The sequence below is a fragment of the Artemia sp. Qi Xiang Cuo genome, chromosome 1 (assembly GCF_049724085.1).
Source record: "Artemia sp. Qi Xiang Cuo chromosome 1, ASM4972408v1, whole genome shotgun sequence".
Taxonomy (NCBI): domain Eukaryota; kingdom Metazoa; phylum Arthropoda; class Branchiopoda; order Anostraca; family Artemiidae; genus Artemia; species Artemia sp. Qi Xiang Cuo.
In genome coordinates, this window is record NC_142794.1 from 74,773,864 (window position 1) to 74,794,531 (window position 20,668).

A 20,668-nucleotide genomic window follows, 5' to 3' on the forward strand; every position below is an offset into this window, starting at 1 on the left:
TAATAATAATTTATTTATTACCCACTATAAAAAAGAAGCGGAGTACATCAATAACAAAAAAAAAAAAACAAAAAAAAAAAACAAAAACAAAGCAAACTCGCACACTTAACAATTATTTACATAAAACAACGTAAATTATGGTGCGCATTAAGACTTGCAGACAACGACAGTTTTCCCGCAAGCACAGTCACTTTTTCCCGTAAATCAGGGAGGCCGAATCGCGATATTAGATGCCGGTTCTTGAACCACGGAGGGAGGCCCAAAAGGTACCAAGAAAATTTAAAATAATAAGTCTGGATAGATTTCAGATATTTAGGCTTCAGAATTGGAAGAAAACCAGATAAAAAAATAATAGAAGGATCACAAAATGTAGAATACAATTTTCCAAGCGGTTTTCTATTGTACTCTATTTGCAACGATGTTTGAATATTCTATCTGATTTTTTTTTTTTTTACTTTAGAAACTGTTAGAGCCCGAAGTGTGTTAAGATTATCAGTAATGTGAAGACCAATCCACCGAAAGAAACACTGGGAACAGAAAAAAACCAGAGTTAACAGGGAGACTCGCATTCGAATTAAAAGAAGTAGGTTCGCAGTTATCAACGTTCAAAATAAGCCCAATCCTTCTGAACTGGTCTGAGATCCAGCTGACAGAATGTGAGAGTGCAGCCCTAGAACGACTGACAAGGAGAACATCGTCCGCATAAGCAAGATACGAGACATCTATTCCATCAGAAATGAAAGTCGAAGGCAAGAATGAAAGAATAGAAGCAATACATAACTTAAAAAATAGTTGGAGAAAGCACACCACCCTGACGGACCCCACGCCGAAGAAACACCTTTGAATCAGAAACTACTCCATTACATTTTACCCGAATAAAAGAGTTCGAATACCAGTACTGTAACAAAACAACAATAGAAAGGTTAATATTGTTGGAAAAAAGGGAATAGTGCATGTGAGTGGATTATACTATCGAAAGTTTTTGAAAGATCAAAAGCACAGATATGAAGAGGAGATTTATCATTAAAAGATTGCAACACGAGGGAAGCTAGAACACGATGGGCGTGCTGACATCCCAGCCTTTTTTGAAAGCCGAATTGGCTTTTCACCAAAATCAATATTTTCTGAAATGAAAAGGAGAAGAATATATTAAAAAATTTTGCTAAGATTACATAAAACAGTAATAGGTCGGTAAGAACTACGCCCTGACGAAATTTTTCCACCCTTCAAAACCGAGGTGACTGTACCACTGAGAAGGCGATTGGGAACCATAGAAGTAGATAAACACATCTGAAACAGTAGCTGAAGGTGATCTATTAAAGTTGGGCAAACTACTTTTAGATGATAAGACGAAATTCCGTCTTGATCAACAGAGCTAGATTCCATGTTCTTAATAGCTTGACCAATATCAACAGTAGAAACTGGTAATACATTGCTCTGAGAAATATGATTAGGCAAACACGACTCAAGAAGGTTACTAAAAAGCTTTTCAACTTCCCGGTTCACCTTGCCGAAAATATTATAATACGACACCCAAGTATGAACTGCTATAGGACTTTCAGAAAAATCACTACTAAGCTTATCCGAATTCATAACATGAGACCACTCCTTTCTCGACGCAGGAAAATCAAAACCAGATACCCTAGACTGCCGTAAACGTTTTTTATAAGCACGCTTGGTACTTTGCTTCAGATCAAAGACAACTCCTCGATTTGGCCGACCGCAAGACACCCATATATGTAGCCAAAACCTAGTTTTATTCTTGGTAACTTTTAATTCTGGACCCAAAACCCCTTCTGGTTTTCTAGTTTTAACTTTAATCTTTTCTAGAGAAACAGTAGGCACGTCTGCTTGTTTTAAGCACCAAATTATTTTATCATAATATTCATTTAGAGACTGCTTATCATTTGAGAAACAGTCAGTAACTTGAAGCAAATGGTAAGGAACTTTTATAGAACCCAATAATGCGGACAACGTAGTAATATAAAGTGCAAAATTAGCTGTACTCCAGTTATTCCTTTAATACAACTTAGAGCTTAGTGTAAATGGTCTAGCAGAACAGGTAGCAACTAGTGAAGCTATAAACAAAATTAGGAGGTGGTCAATATCAAAATCGTGTTCATGAACAAGAGCAGTTAATACTTTAATATTTGGCGAGGAAACTACATGGTCAATATTAGACAAACTTCCAGATTGGTGAATATTTGAATAATCAACACTTTTCTTAACTATTTTATAGGCAGAAAAAGTATCAAGGACTATAATGGATCGAACTGACTGACATGTAATATCTGTGTTGAAGTCACAAAGCACTATGAAATCATAACCAGTCGATACAACAGACGCAAGAATAACCTTAAGATTTGCCAAGGCTTTCATATATGCGTTTAAAGCGGAAATAGTTTTTTTGTTACATGGGAGATACACATTTATCAGCACAGTATTACCAAACCGAACCGCAAGGATGAATTTGTCACTGAAAACACACTGGAGAGGGCAAACTCGGGTTATTTTTAGCAATGCACTCGAGACCCCCAGAAGGTCTACCAAAAGTGACCTCAGCATTAGTTGTAAAAACGGAATGATTACGACTTCTTTTTAACACGTTAATACTAGTAGAAGTCAGGAGGTGTTTTTGAAGGCATACTATGTCAAACTGGTCACACAATTCATCAATTATATGCTCCTTTAAACGAGTACCATTTATATTATACTATAGCCCGTAGAAACTGAAATTTTTACATACATTTTATATTAGTTTAAACGAGTACCATTTGTATTATACTATAGCCCGTAGAAACTGAAATTTTAAAATACATTTAATATTAGTTTTCAGTTCAGAATCGCTAACGTTATTATGTAAATTGCAAAAATATTTATGATGTCTGAGCAATAATTTAACTTTTTTAATCCAAACTAGAAAAATACCTATAAAGACAGAACTCTAGCCCATAGTGGCTTAAATATTTTACATAAAAATTCCAGGTTGCAGCGGTAGCTAGCAATCTGGTGAGGGACTATCACATCCAATACAAAGAAATATAATAGTCCATAACTCCTAAAATAGAGTCAGATCAAAACCAGAAGCACACTATTAGAACCACCTTGTCTGAAACCCATACATAGGAAACTTTCCGTCCATTGGCTGGAATAACAAGGGAAATCTACTGGCTTGAAAAACATGAGAAGTTGCTTAGATTACAGTATTCTGCATCAAAGATATCTTTTATTCCCGTTCTTCCTCCTCAGCTAGCAGGGCAGTAAAACATTATAAAGAGCTGTTTAGTGGCTCATTTGAAAGGAAATTGCTTTATCTAATGCCTTTTGTAATTAAAAAAAGGTTTCTAAAATTAAATGAATTTTTTTTAAATACTGGATTTTCATGTACAAGCTTGATGAATGACATCATAATCGTAGGTTGTAGCCATATATGCCGTAATAAGTGAATGCAATATTTATACACGCTTATCTTTTGACAAGATAATCTGGGTTGTAGCGGTAGATAGCAATCCGGGTTGCAGCGGTAGCTAGCATCCGGGTTGCAGCGGTAGCTAGCAACCTAGTAAGAGACGATCACGTCCAATGTTAAGAAATATAAAAACCCATAACTCCTAAAAAAAAGAGTCAGATCAAAACAAAAAGTACAACACTAGAACCGCTTTGTCCGATACCCCTGTATAGGAAACTTTCTGTCCCTTGGCTTGAAGAGCAAGGGAAATATATTGGCTTGAAAATCAAGAAAAGTGGTGGCTACTACGACATTCTGCCTAAACGGTGTATATTTTTTTTCCACAGATAGCTTGGCACTGGAACATCGTAGAGAGTTGTTCAATGGCTCATTTTAAAGGAAATTAATTGGGTTAAAAATTTTTGTAACTAAAATAAATTATTTCTAAAAGAGAATAAATTTTTCCACTAAAAACTACATTTTTTATGTCTTTTCATACTACAGTCTTTTCAAAGATATTTGATTTTTGTACATACCAGCGGTAATATTTGAACCCACGCCTCCGAAGAGACTGGTGGCTAACACCAGCACCTTGGACCACTCGGCCACGTTGCCTCTCATAACTATATATGTGAATCTGGGTTGCAGCAGTATCTAGCAACCTAGGAAGAGACGATCAGTCCAGTGCTAAGAAATAAAAAAAAATAGTCATATCAAAACAAAAGTACATCATTAGAACCACCTTGTCTGAAACCCTACTAGATAAATAATTATTGTCGTCATAGTTTTATTAGAGGTATGACATGAATAGAAAAACACGACATTATGCTGTTATTTCTGAAGACGTCATGAAATGATATCATTACGATATGACGTCATTAAATAAAATCATCACATCATGACGTCATGATTACTATATAATGCGGGTTGCAGCGGTAGCTAGCGACCTAGTAAGAGACGATCACGTCCAATGTTAAGAAATATAAAAACCCCTAACTCCTAAAAAAAGAGTCAGATCAAACAAAAAGTACACCATTAGAACCGCCTTGTCCGAAACCCCTATAAGGGAAACTTACCGCCCTTTGGCTTGAATAACAAAGAAAATATATGGGCTTGAAAATAAGGAAAATTTACTTTAACCACGTTATTCTCCACAAACGGGATATTTTTTCTTTTTTCTTCTTCTTCTTCTTCTTTTTCCACAGATAGCTTGGCACTGGAACATCGTAGAGAGTTGTTCAATGGCTCATTTTAAAGGAAATCTCCAGATCTAGTGCTATTTGTACTTAATTTTTTTTTAAATTAATTATTTTTTACGAAAAACTTAATTTTTTATGTACAATATTGATCAATGACGTCATAGTCGTTGGATGTAGTCCGGGTTGCAGCGGTAGCTAGCAACCTAGTAAGAGACGATCATGTCCAATGTTTTTTATAATAAAGAACGAATATTTTACCAATTGTCTACCAATAACCATATATGACGTAACAAGTGACGTCACGTAATATCTAACACCGATTGTGTACTAATAACCATATATGACGTAATGAAAGACGTGACGTAAAAATTGAAAGAATCAATTCTTATTTTATTTTAGTTTTAGTTCAGAATCGCTAAAGCTATAAACTGCAAAAATATATATGGTATCTGAGCCATAGTTTTAAGCTTTTAGTTTAAACTAGAAAAATACCTGAAAATCTTAAAACTAGTTTATTTTTTTGTTAAGTTTTTGTTACTTGATATAAAATAGACCAAACCCTAGCTGATAGTAACTGAAATATTAAATAATAGTAGTAGCATTAGCTTTACTGGTAGTATTATCATGGGTTAACTTTTCTAGGGTATTATGCCATATTTGACTTATTATCTAAAGTTACTATATAAATATCTTGCAAAACAATAATTCTACTTTTTGAATTGAACTTAGTAGCAAGGTCTTATATGTTAAATTGGGTTTCACAATTATTTGAAAAAGTGGAATAGGGAATTTAACTTCAAAGGCTTATTGACCAAAAAACTAGTAATTGCAAAAATATTTTTAAATGTTTTGATATGGAATTAAGACAATTCAAAGAAAATAAAATGAAAAATCAAACTTTGCAGATTAGTAAAATCAACCGTCCAAATTACAACTTAATACGATAGCAGAATTTTTATAAACAGCGTTAAAGCAAATATGCGGGATAATGATGTTAAGACCAAGCTGGATGAATTATTTTCATTCTTGAATGTAATAGACAAGGCTAAGTGCACGTCCACCCGATTACGTCATGAACCAGGTGCAAAGATTTCTAAACTTGAACCGTCAAGAAAAAAGCCTTTTGAAGAAATAAATGACCCAGATAACAATGTTGTGAATCCAAAACGAAGAATAACTTGTGACTTGACAAAAAATCTTCCTCCAGAGGTGATTCAACATATTGCAAAATTTTTGGATGTCAAGTCTATTAACATTTTGGGTCGTACCTCAAAATATATGAATAACATATTGAATGACAACCTCTTATGGAAGTATATTTATTTCAGAGATAGAGAGGCAAGAATATTAAAACAATGTGAAGGGGAGCTGCAAGAAATCAAATATGATAAGTTATCAGTTTTCTCCAAATCAGGTGAATTTTACCTCAATTTGATTTTTAAGAAAAATTGGATCATTTTCAGACTCAGACTCAATAAACTCGTGGATCCGAGACCATTGAATTGGAAGAAATTCTACGAGTCAGAGAAAATTCACATTCACCAAATGCTACGTCAAATGCGTAGCAGTGATCAATATTGGCATTGGCAACATATTCACTACGCGCTTTGGAAGAAATTCTTTTTGTTTTGAATACGGACAGCATTTACGACACCAACTCTAGGCCTATCACATTCTTACCATATACGCAACCATACTTTAGCCTGGGAACAAGCACTAACTAAAATTGGATTTCGAGACCAACCATATTTTTCCGTTTTCTCTCGAGACTTGCGAACAGGTACAGCTGCATGATCAGCACATCTAATAGTATGAATAATTTGTTCACAGTATAGATTAAGCTGTAAGCGAAGCTCAGGATCGTCCATAACTGCAGAAGAACATTGAAGGAGGTGGTATGGAGCTTTTATTTTAGTCAAAATATCATCACAGACTTTTTGGAAAAGTCCTGTGCCGGTAAGATTCCAAGAATTCCTGACAGACCATTTAGAACGTAGGGAGGTCCTTGGAGAACTAGATACCGGAATACTGATGTTAGTAGGAATGTGATCACTACACAAAAAATCATTCGAAACTGAAACTGCGTGCAGAGGCTCGCCGGAGAACAGAGCATGATCGATGTTTGAAGTAGCGTTAGCTAAGGATATGAAGGTAGGCAACATCTTCTTTAAAATTTGAGCCTGAGGGCAACGATCATTTGATAAATCAAAGTTGAAATCGCCAATAATGAGCCAACGTGGGAATGAATAGAGCAGTTGTTTTACTTATTTAGCCAACTTCCGACATACGTTATTAAACCTCATTTCTGAGGCCTGATCGCTTTAATTAGTGGGTAAATAAACATTCACAATTGCGAAACCACTACGACTAATGACAAGAAAGTGATCATCTGAATGTAAACATTCATATTTCTTGCTCAAGGCAGCCACCTCTCCGCTAGGCCCTTTCGTTTTGAAGAGAAGCAGTGTATATCAAAGTAGAATTAACACGAGATATTTGTTGTATGTTTTTGCGATCCGGTAGTAAAAAGTGTTCCTGTATGCACACTATGTCATATTTTTCAACCATATTTTCAGTCAAGGCAAGTTTATTCAGAACACCACCATTTATGTTCCAAGATATTACAGTAAAGAATAAACTTACAGCCCATAGTAACTAAATAAGATTATAATTTCATGTTAAAGATTGATCAATGATGTCATAATCGTAGGTTGTATCCAGGTCTTCTCTTACTATTCCAATTAAGAAAAAGCCTTAGGCTTTTCCCTGTTTGTTTATAATAAAGAACGGACTCTTGCCTACACAAAATTTTATAGGCCACTTAACTATACTATAGGTTTGTAAAGTTTACATAAAAAACAATATAGTTAGTCATAAAAGGTGTTTGTGAATACGGTTTCATTTTATATAATTGTCCAATATTATGTAAAATACAGTAATGTTTGGGGGGTTTTAACAAAAAAAATTACTTGTTAACTGAAACTAGAATAATTCCTGAAAATCTTAAATAAAATTATATTAAAAGACGATCATACCAAACCATTGCATATATGGGACTTAGTTAGCTGCCTTATTCTTTGAGGTTAATAAGAAAAAGCTGTAGGATTTTTCCTGTTTGTAATCAGGGTTATTATCAAACTGTTCATGGTAAAGAACTGTATAGTAAGATCGACTCGTCTGAATAGTAACCGAAACTCTAAACAAAGGAGTTTTTACATTTTTATGATGATTTTAAATATGTAATAGCCATATATGACGCAACGAGTGATTAGGTTAAAATTGATAAAATCTATTTTTATTTTATTTTAGCTTTAGTTCAGAATCGATAATGTTATAAACTACAAAATTGTTTATGGTATCTGAGCAATTACATTAAAGAAGGATCTGTAGTCCATATTATCCGGAGTGCAGCGGTCGCTAGCAACCTAGTAAGAGACGACCACGCCCCATAGTAAAAACTAAAGTAACCATTACTAGAATTAGTGCCTTTTGTAATTAAAAATAAAATATTTTTAAAATGGATTCAAGTTTGACAAAAAAACCTGCATTTTCGTGTACAAGCTTTATGAATGACGTTATAATCGTATATAGGTTATAACCATGTATAACGTAATAAGTGAATGCAATAGTTATACACGTTCATCTTTCAACAAGATAATTTCATTTTATTTTAGTTCTAAGTTCAGGATCGCCAAAGCTATTGTGTAAACTGCAAAAATGTTTATGGTGCCTTAGCGATAATTTAACATTTTTAATTAAAACTAGAAATATACCTGAAAATTTAAAATTAGCTTAATTTTTTGTTAGTTTCTAACTACCCGACGAGTTATTCAATGTTTACATTAAAAGATAACCATATGTGACGTAATCCGGATTGCAGCAGTAGCTAGCAACCTAGTAAAAGACCATCCCACCCCACAGTAAAAAATAAAATAGTCTATAACTCCTAAAACTAGAATCAAATAAAAAAACGAAGTACACTATTAGAACCGCATTGTCGAAAACCCCTATACAAGTAAATTACCATCCCTTGGCTTGAACAATAAAGAAAATATATTGGCTTGAAAATAAAAAATGGGAGCTACTACGATATTCTGAATAAACAACATCTTTTTGGTTTCCGTTTTTTCCTCCTCAGCTAGCTAGACACGGGAAAATCATAGAGAATGGCTCATTTGAAAGGAAATTGCTACATCTAGAGTGGTATTGTGTCAATTAATCCGGGTTGCAGCGGTAGCTAGCAACCTAGTAAGAGACGATCACCTCCAATGTTAAGAAATATAAAACCCCCCGACTCCTAAAAAAAGAGTCACATCAAAATAAAAAGTACATAATTAGAACCGCCTTGTCCAAATCCTCTATAAAGGAAACTTACCGCCCTTTGGCATGAATAACAAAGAAAATATATTGGCTTGAAAATCAAGAAAATTGACTTTTACCACGTTATTCTCCACAAACGGGATATTTTTTTCTTTCCGCTTGATTTTCCTCCTCAGCTAGCTGGGCACTGGAAAATCATAGAGAGCTGTATAATAGCTCATTTTAAAGGAAATTGCTACATCTAGTACCTTTTTTAATTAAAAATAAAATACTTTTTAAAGTAGAATCAATTTTTTCAAAAAAATTGCATTTTTGATGTATTTTCATACTGCAGTCTTTTCAAAGATATTTGAATTTTGAAGCAATCAAACAGTTCATGGTAATGAACTCTATAGTAAAAATAGCTACTTGTCTCAATAGTAACCGAAACTCCTGGAACCAAAATTTTCTTTTTTGGCTTAATCGCTAAAATTATTATGTAAACTGCAAAAATATTTATGATGCCTAATCAGTAATAGTACGTTCTTAATTTAAACAACAAAAATACATGAAAATTTTATAATTAGTTTTACTTTTTGTCTCCTGGAATAAAAATTTTTTTCATCTCATTTCAAAGTTATTATTGTATCCTGGAACCAAAATTTTTTTAGTTTGTAACCCGTAAAGTACGTATCTCCATATTATTTTCTTATAATTGCAATTATTTTAGTTTTCAGTCCAGAATCGCTAAACTTATTATGTAAACTGCAAAAATATTTATGCTGTCTAACCAATAATATTAATTTTGTAATTCAAACAAGATAAATACCTGAAAATTTAAAAATTAGTTTATTTTATGCTAGGTTTTAGATACTCAACACGGGGTATTGTGTACTTAATAATTTAAACCTTGAAAAAATATGGTCTCGCTTGAAAGGAAAAATAGAAAGAATAACCAAAAACAATATCAAAATAGAGCAATCGAAATTTCTACTGGTAAAAAACTTTACTACACAAAAAATAAAGCTAACATCATGAAATATCAGAAAAGTTTATTTAAAAGAGATAAAAATGCCACCGAACGGAATAAAGCTCGAGAACGCGTAAGGATTGCTACTAAGATGTCTTGTGATCCAGAATTTAAGAAAATGAAATATGACAGAGGAAAACAGAGGTATGTTACGGATCAGGGGTATCGAGAAGGGAAAATTGAGACAGCCAAACAAAAGAGCAAGGAACGGTATGATAACGATATAGATTACCGAAACAAACGTAAGAAAAAAGTTGCTACCAGAATAATGGGTAGATACTGGGGTGAAAAAAGCTATAATGAAAAAATTAAATTCTCTGCGAGGTTGTACCGAAGAACGCATAAGGACAAAGGGAAAAATTACATTCAGAAATACAAGAAGATGGCAAAAATGCAGGTTGATCTTTGTAAATTGAGAAACATTTTACACATGCTTTATCGGGATCACGAAAAGTATTCAAAATTACAGATTAAAATTCTCTTTGAAAGAGGGGATGCTGTTGAAAAGTCGGCTAGAAATGCTTTGGCAAAGCTTCATAGCAATATCCAAAAGAAATGTTGTCAGTTTAACGAAAAGCTTCCAAGGTATGGATTGGCAACTGCGGAACAGTTTATAGATGCAATGGAAAATGTTCGACAACACAGTGAATATACGGAGGCGTACTTCTTAGAAAATTCGTATATTAATTTTGGAAGGAGCAATTGCAGTTTATGTAGCAGCAATAAAAATATATATACAAGCATACCTATCAACAGCGAAGTAAAAGCAATGTTTTTCAATGATGGCGAAAACGAGCCTGTTAGGGTTATTAGTAAATGTGTTTGTAAGACTAATGATTTAGAACAAATTCCTGGATCACAGACTCAAGAAAAAAGCATTTCTAACTGTGTTTTAAACAGTTCTTTTAGTTCTACTGAATATTTGGCAAAAAATTATCTGTGTAGTAGAACAAACTGTCCTGAAAAGTACGAGACAACTATTGAAAAATGCTCTAAAACTAGATCTGACAAGGAAATTATGATGGCTGAAGTCACCTATAACAATCTGAGTAAACATTCAAAATCAAAAATTGGGCAGCAGGTTACTTGGCAATATCACCCTGATATCTGCAAGCTCTATCCGACGGATATTGAATTATGTCAAATTCTTTTTGATATCCTTGAAAATAATATAGCATTAAAATTATCAACTGACAAAGTGGTTAATTTCTACCTTGGCGGCTTGGATTATTGCGAAATCAATTACAGGGACACAAGAAAGCATGGGCATTCATTATACTGTAGCCCAAATGAGGGATGTCAGAGCTATTTGCGTTCTCTAAGGGCACTAGCTCCACATTTTCTTGTCTTGAACTGTTTCATTAATAGCGTATATAAGGCAGTATCAAAATGTAAGATTAAACAACATATTAATCTACTAAAAGTCGAGGGCTCGTACAAGGAACTAAGTCATTATATAGAAGAAGTGTCAAGTAGACTCTGTCGTAATAATAGTCAAGACTTCATTTACGGTGATAGCAATATTAGAGTTTCTGTGGATCAAAATACAATAATAAAATTATTTGGTGAGAGCCTTGATAAGGTAGCTAAAATCAGGGATGTATACCTCACAATGCATTGTGACAGTTGTGAGCAGATAAAGACAAAATACCAATTGAAGAGTCTAAGATCCCTTTCAAATAAGAAAGGTTTTGATGTAATGATGGCCACGATTTTAGAACACCTACAACAGGACATACCCAAAGATGACAGAGAACAACTAATTCAATTTACAGGTTGGAAAGAGGATGTCATAGATTCATTCTCTGTCTGTGATTACTGTGCTGGGAAAATGTTGAAAAGTCAGGAGAATGCCCGATCAGTATTAAATAACCTTCATATAGACTATACACCGGAATGTATAAAGTGTTTAAATAATTTTGAAATGGCAATGATTCGATTTGTAATGCCTTGTCTTAAGATCGTCAGATTAGGGCAAGTAACTGCATTGAAGAGACCTAGAACAGAACTTGTTTACTCTCTTAAGGGGAGAATAGTATATCTACCTGTTGATGTGCAAGCAAATGCAGATATTCAGCCTGAAAAACTTCTTAACATTGATAGTTTTGTAGTCATTGTCAATGGTCAGCCTATTTACAACAAGAATGTTTGGACTGCACTAATAGATCTGAGAAAAGTCCATGAAGCACTGTTGTGGTTAAGAGAGAACAACAGTCTCTATAAAATAATACATGCATACACCCTAGATGATTTAAATAAAATACTTGAAGCACGTCTTGCTGAAAAAGTGGTTGGTGTTGATAATTTACCTAAAATACCGGAAGCTGCAATCCTTCAGAAACTGACAAGAAGCGCAAAATCTACATTGGTTGAACATTTTTCTGTCCAGCCTCTCAATTCAGCGGTTCCAAAAGACTTCATTGAAGATTTTAAGCAGATGAATCCGGGTTGCAGCGGTAGCTAGCAACCTAGTAAGAGACGATCACGTCCAATGTTAAGAAATATAAAAACCCTTAACTCCTAAAAACAGAGTCAGATCAAAACAAAAAGTACACCATTAGAACCGCCTTGTCCGAAACCCCTATAAAGGAAACTTACCGCCCTGCGGCTTGAATAACAAAGAAAATATATTGGCTTGATAATCAAGAAAATTGACTTTAACCACGTTATTCTCCACAAACGGGATATTTTTTTCTTTCTTTCTTTTCCACAGATAGCTTGGCACTGGAACATCGTAGAGAGTTGTTCAATGGCTCATTTTAAAGGGAATCCGGGTAGCAGCGGTAGCTAGCAACCTAGTAAGAGACGATCACGTCCAATGTTAAGAAATATAAAAACCCCTAGTTCCTAAAAAAAGGAGTCAGATCAAATTCAAAAGTACACCATTAGAACCGCCTTGTCCGAAACCCCTGTATAGAAAACTTTCTTTCCCTTGGCTTAAACAGCAAGGGAAATATATTGGCTTGGAAATCAAGAAAAGTGGCAGCTACTACAACATTCTGCCTAAACGGGATATTTTTTTCTTTTTTTTTCTTTTGTATCCAGAGATAGCTTGGCACTGGAACATCGTAGAGGGTTGTTCAATATCTCATTTTAAAGTAAATTAATTGGGTTAAAAATCTATAGTAACTAAAATAAATTATTTCTAAAAGAGAATAAATTTTTCCACCAAAAACTGCATTTTTGATGTCTTTTCACACTGCAGTCTTTCAAACATAATCGTATACCAGCGGTAAGATTTGAACCCACGCCTCCGAAGAGACTGGTGGCTAACACCAGTGCCTTAGACCACTCGGCCAGGCTGCTTCTCATAATTTGGGTTGCAGCAGTAGCTAGCAACCTAGCAAGAGACGATCAGTCCAATGCTAAGAAATATAAAAACCAAAAACTCCTAAAAATACATTCAGATCAAAACAAAGGTGCATCATTAGAACTACCTTGTCTGAAACCCTACTAGATTAATAGAGCTATGACGTGAATAAAAATACACAAATCCGGGTTGCAGCGGTAGCTAGCAACCTAGTAAGAGACGATCACGTCCAATGTTAAGAAATATAAAAACCCCTAACTCCTAGAAAAATAGTCAGATCAAAACAAAAAGTACACCATTAGAGCCGCCTTGTCCGAAACCCCTATAAAGGAAACTTACCACCCTTTGGCTTGAATAACAAAGAAAATATATTGGCTTGAAAATCATAAAAATTGACTTTAACCACGTTATTCTGCACAAACGGGATATTTTTTTCTTTCTTTTGTTTCCAGAGATAGCTTGGCACTGGAACATCGTAGAGAGTTGTTAAATGGCTCATTTTAAAGGAAATCTCTAGATCTAGCGCCTTTTGCACTTAATTTTTTTTCATTAATTATTTTTCACGAAAAACTTAATTTTGTATATACAATATTGATCAATGACGTCATAGTCGTTGGATGTAGTACATAAAGGCTCGATCATCGAATTTAAGCTGAAACTAAGTAAAGGACAATTATGCCTCCATATATTCACAGTGATGTATAAGATTTCCCATTACATCTGTAAACTGTTCCACAGTTGTCGGTCCATACCTTGGAAGCTTTTCACTAAAAATGCAACATTTCTTTTGGATATTACTATGAAGTTTTGCGAAAGCATCTCTAGCTGACTTTTCAACAAAATCTATTCTTTCAGAGATAATTTTAATCTTTAATTTTGAATATTTTTCGTAATCCCGGTAAAACATTCGTAAAATTTTTCTCAGTTTACAAAGATCAGCCTGTGCGTTCTTTGCAGCTTGTGTAAACTGCAAAAATATCCATGGTATCCGAGCAATAGTTTGAATATTTCAATACAAGCTGGAAAAATACCTTAAAATGTTAAAATTAGTTTTTGCAGTAAACTGCAAAAATATTTATGATATCTGAGCAATAATTTTAATTTTTCATTCAAACTAACAAAATACCTGAAAATTTAAAAATTAGTTTTATTTTTTGTTAGGTTATGGATACCTGATACGAGTTATAAGAAGTGTTAATTAGATGAAAATATTATTTCTTGTTTTGTAATAAGATGCCTTCTAAGCGAGTTATTATACTTAATTTAAAAAAACAGTACTATACAAAAAACAGAGACAACATCATGGAAAGAAAAAAGCAAAGGTATTCAACTGACAAGGCGTATCGAGAAGTAATAATTGAGAGAGCAAAACAAAACAGCAAGATGTGTTATCACAATGATGAAGATTATAGACATGCGAAAATTGAGACAGCTAAACAAAAGAGTAAGGAACGGTATGATAATGATGAAAATTACCGAAACAAACATAAGAAAAAAGTTGCTACCAGAATGATGGGTAGATACTGAGGTGACAAAAGCTATAATGAAAAAATTAAATTCTCTGTGAGGTTGTACCGAAGAACGCATAAGGACAAAGGGAAAAATTACATTCAGAAATACAAGAAGATGGCAAAAATGCAGGCTGATCTTTGTAAATTGAGAAACATTTTACGCATGTTTTATCGGGATCACGAAAAGTATTCAAAATTACAGATTAAAATTCTCTTTGAAAGAGCGGATGCTGTTGAAAAGTCGGTTAGAAATTCTTTGGCAAAGCTTCATAGTAATATCCAAAAGAAATGTTGTCAGTTTAACGAAAAGCTTCCAAGGTATGGATTGGCAACTGCGGAACAGTTTATATATGCAATGGAAAATGTTCGACAACATAGTTAATATACGGAGGCGTACTTCTTAGAAAATTCGTATATTAATTTTGGAAGGAGTAATTGCAGTTTATGTAGCAGCAATAAAAATATATATTCAAGCATACCTATCAACAGCGAAGGAAAAGCAATGTTTTTCAATTATGGCGAAAACGAGCCTGTTAGGGTTATTAGTAAATGTGTTTGTAAGACTAATGATTTAGAACAAATTCCTGGAACACCGACTCAAGAAAAAAGCATTTCTAACTGTGTTTTAAACAGTTCGTTTAGTTCTACTGAATATTTGGCAAAAAATTCTCTGTGTAGTAGAACAAACTGTCCTGAAAAGTACGAGACAACTATTGAAAAATGCTCTAAAACTAGATCTGACAAGGAAATTATGATGGCTGAAGTCACCTATAACAATCTGAGTAAACATTCAAAACCAAAAATTGGGCAGCAGGTTACTTGGCAATGTCACCCTGATATCTACAAGCTCTATCCGACGGATATTGAATTATGTCAAATTCTTTTTGATATCCTTGAAAATAATATAACATTAAAATTTTCAACTGACAAAGTGGTTAATTTCTACCTTGGCGGCTTGGATTATTGTGAAATCAATTATCCGGGTTGCAGCGGTAGCTAGCAACCTAGTAAGAGACGATCACGTCCAATGTTAAGAAATATAAAAACCCATAGTTCCTAACAAAGGAGTCAGATCAAAACAAAAAGTACACCATTAGAACCGCCTTGTCCGAAACCCCTGTATAGGAAACTTTCTGACCCTTGGCTTGAACAGCAAGGGAAATATATTGGCTTGAAAATCAAGAAAATTGACTTTAACCACGTTATTCTCCCCAAACGGTATATTTTTTTCTTTTTTTTTCTTTTCCACAGATAGCTTGGCACTGGAACATCGTAGAGGGTTGTTCAATAGCTCATTTTAAAGGAAATTAATTGGGTTAAAAATCTATAGTAACTAAAATAAATTATTTCTAAAAGAGAATCAATTTTTCCACCAAAAACTGCATTTTTGATGTCTTTATCCGGGTTGCAGCGGTAGCTAGCAACCTAGTAAGAGACGATCACGTCCAATGTTAAGAAATATAAAAACCCATAGTTCCTAACAAAGGAGTCAGATCAAAACAAAAAGTACACCATTAGAACCGCCTTGTCCGAAACCCCTGTATAGGAAACTTTCTGTCCCTTGGCTTGAACAGCAAGGGAAATATATTGGCTTGAAAATCAAGAAAATTGACTTTAACCACGTTATTCTCCCCAAACGGGATATTTTTTTCTTTTTTTCTTTTCCACAGATAGCTTGGCACTGGAACATCGTAGAGGGTTGTTCAATAGCTCATTTTAAAGTAAATTAATTGGGTTAAAAACCTTTTGTAACTAAAATAAATTATTTCTAAAAGAGAATAAATTTTTCCACCAAAAACTGCATTTTCGATGTCTTTTCACACTCCAGTCTTTCAAACATAATCGTATACCAGCGGTAAGATTTGAACCCACGCCTCCGAAGAGACTGGTGGCTAACACCAGTGCCTTGGACCACTCGGCCAGGCTGCCTCTCATAAATAAATATATATGTGAATTTGGGTTGCAGCAGTAGCTAGCAACCTAGTAAGAGATGATCAGTCCAATGCTAAGAAATATAACAAAACTCCTAAAAATAGAGTCAGATCATTATAATAAAGATCGAACTCTTCCCTATACTAACTTGCATACGCAACTTCACTATAGTTAATATAGTTAAGATTACAGTATTTATATTATACATCATTATAAATTATAAAAGGTTCAAATATTCGAAGATTATAGAGTTAAAAATTTTCCCAAACCGGGAATCGAACCCGAGCCTGTTTTATAGTAAAGAGCGAACTCTTGCCCTTAGTTACCTATGTCTTGTCAAATTAGCTAATTAATTTCACCTGATTTTGTTTTAAAAATAATTCCCACACCGGGATTCGAACCCAAGCCAATTGGTTGAAAGCCAACTATCCTAAACCACTAGACCATATGAGATATGTGTAAAAAGCTAATTAATTGTTTTATGATATTATAATAAAGAACGACCTCTTGCCTATACTAAATTTTATACGCCACTTAATTATAGTATAGGTTAGTACTTCAACAGATAGCATGGCACTGGAACATCGTAGAGAGTTGTTCATTTATAATAAAGAACGACCTCTTGCCTGTACTAAATTTTATACGCCACTTAATTATAGTACAGGTTAGTAATTCCACAGATAGCTTGGCACTGGAGCAGCGTAGAGAGTTGTTTAATGGCCCATTTTAAAGCAAATTAATGGGGTTAAAAACTTTTTGTAGTTATAAAACAAATTTTTTTTAAATTACATTAAAGAACGAACTTTAGTCCATAGTTTATATTAAAGGACGATCATTAGAAAAGCACACCATTGCATATATTGGACTGAGTTAGTTTTTACATAAAGGCTCGATCATCGAATTTAAGCTGAAACTAAGTAAAGGACAATTATGCCTCCATATATTCACAGTGATGTATAAGATTTCCCATTACATCTGTAAACTGTTCCACAGTTGCCGGTCCATACCTTGGAAGCTTTTCACTAAACATGCAACATTTCTTTTGGATATTACTAAGAAGTTTTTCGAAAGCATCTCTAGCTGACTTTTCAACAAAATCTATTCTTTCAGAGATAATTTTAATCATTAATTTTGAATATTTTTCGTAATCCCGGTAGAAACATTCGTAATTTTTTTCTCAATTTACAAAGATCAGCCTGTGCGTTCTTTGCAGCTTGTGTAAACTGCAAAAATATCCATGGTATCCGAGCAATAGTTTGAATATTTCAATACAAGCTAGAAAATACCATAAAATGTTAAAATTAGTTTTATTTTTGGTTAGGTTCTAACTACCTGATGTGGGATTGACTATGTAGTTTCAGACCAAAAAATTCCATTTTTAATATATTTTATTTTTCAGCTTAGAATCGCTAAAGTTATTATGTAAACTGCAAAAATATTTATGATATCTGAGCAATAATTTTAATATTTTCATATTCAAACTAACAAAATTACAATAAAGAACGATACCTAGCCCGTGTTAACTGAAACATAAATAGGGATTATTTTATTTCCATCAGTGTCATGGCTGTAGAGATGGCTGAAACCTAGTAAAGAACAAACCATTACAGTAAAGAACAAACTAACAACCCATAGAAACTAAAATAAGATGATAATTTCATTTTAAAGATTGATCAATGATTTCATAATCGTAGGTTTTAGCCAGGTCGTCTCTTACTATTCCAATTAAGAAAAAGCCATAGGCTTTTTCCTGTTTGTAATACAGTAAGGATTTCAGTAAAGGGGCGACAATATTCCAGTAAAAGGTGCTTCAAATGAGAGGAAAGAAGACACCATTTCTCATTCTGGCAGTAAGATCTGGGTTGCAGCGGTAGCTAGCAACCTAGTAAGAGACGATCACGTCCAATGTTAAGAAATATAAAAACCCATATGGTCCTAAAAAAAGGAGTCAGATCAAAACAAAAAGTACACCAATAGAACCGCCTTGTCCGAAACCCCTTGAAAGGAAACTTACCGCCCTTTGGATTGAACAGCAAGGGAAATATATTGGCTTGAAAATCAAGAAAAGTGGCAGCTACTACAACATTCTGCCTAAACGGTTATAATAAAGATCGAACTCTTCCCTATACTAACTTGCATACGCAACTTCACTATAGTTAAGATTACAGTATTTATATTATGCATCATTATAAATTATAAAAGGTTCAAATGTTCGAAGATTATAGAGTTAAAAATTTTCCCACCCCGGGAATCGAACCCGAGCCTGTTAAGTGAAAGTTAACTATCCTAGCCACTAGACCATATTGAACCATAAAGAAGTATGATTTAATATCATAAAGATCGAACTCTTCCCTATACTAACTTGCATACGCAACTTCACTATAGTTAAGATTACAGTATTTATATTATGCATCATTATAAATTATAAAAGGTTCAAATGTTCGAAGATTATAGAGTTAAAAATTTTCCCACCCCGGGAATCGAACCCGAGCCTGTTAAGTGAAAGTTAACTATCCTAGCCACTAGACCATATTGAACCATAAAGAAGTATGATTTAAGAGCCATATGCGTATTATTATTTCACCATACCAATTATAATAAGGCCAAAACAAAATCGTCGACTTGCAACCTTACTTTTGACACATTAGTTAAATCTTCATCAGGCTTAAAAATTTTTTTGCTAGTTTTACATGAAAGAACGAACCTTAGTCCATATACAATAAAGAACGATACCTTGCCCATGTTATCTAAAACATAAATAGGGATTATGTAATTTCCAATAGTATCATGGCTGTAGAGATGGCTGAAACCTAGTTACAATAAAAAATACAGTAAAGAACGATCTCTCTCCCATACTAACTGATTATTTGGTGGTTCCAGGTGTAGTTACATTTACAGTTAAAAACGATCACTCATGCATAGTAACTGATATATGGTGGTTCCAGGGGTAGTTATTTGTGGTTCGTATCTTACTATTTCAAAGAAGAAAAAGCCGTAGGCTTTTTCCTGTTTGTAATGTTATAATAAAGAACGACCTCTTGCCTATACTAAATATTGGATATTACTACACAAAGGATCGACGTGGTTTTACTACTTAAGAACGACAAAGATGTAAATGGTCTCATTCGTGAATTACATAATGGTTAGATCAATCCGGGTTGCAGCGGTAGCTAGCAACCTAGTAAGAGACGATCACGTCCAATGTTAAGAAATATAAAAACCCATAGTTCCTAAAAAAGGAGTCAGATCAAAACAAAAAGTACACCATTAGAACCGCCTTGTTCGAAACCCCTGTATAGGAAACTTTCTGTCCCTTGGCTTGAACAGAAAGGGAAATCTACTGGCTTGAAAATCAAGAAAAGTGGCAGCTACTACAACATTCTTCCTAAACGGGATATTTTTTTCTTTTTCTCTTTTTTTCTTTGTTTCCAGAGATAGCTTGGCACTGGAACATCGTAGAGGGTTGTTCAATAGCTCATTTTAAAGGAAATTAATTGGGTTAAAAACCTTTTGTAACTAAAATAAATTATTTCAAAAAGAGAATAAATTTTTCCACCAAAAACTGCATTTTCGATGTCTTTTCACACTGCAGTCTTTCAAACATAATCGTATACCTGCGGTAAGATTTGAACCCACGCCTCCGAAGAGACTGGTGGCTAACACCAGTGCCTTGGACCACTCGGCCAGGTTGCCTCTCATAAATAATATATATGTGAATCCGGGTTGCAGCAGTAGCTAGCAATCTAGTAAGAGACGATCAGTCCAATGCTAAGAAATATAACAAAACTCCTAAAAATGGAGTGAGATCAAAACAAAAGTACATCATTAGAATTACCTTGTCTGAAACCCTACTAGATAAATATTGAATGTCGTCATAGTTTTATATTAGAGCTATGACGTGAACAGAAAAACACGAAATTATATTGTTGTTTCTGAAGA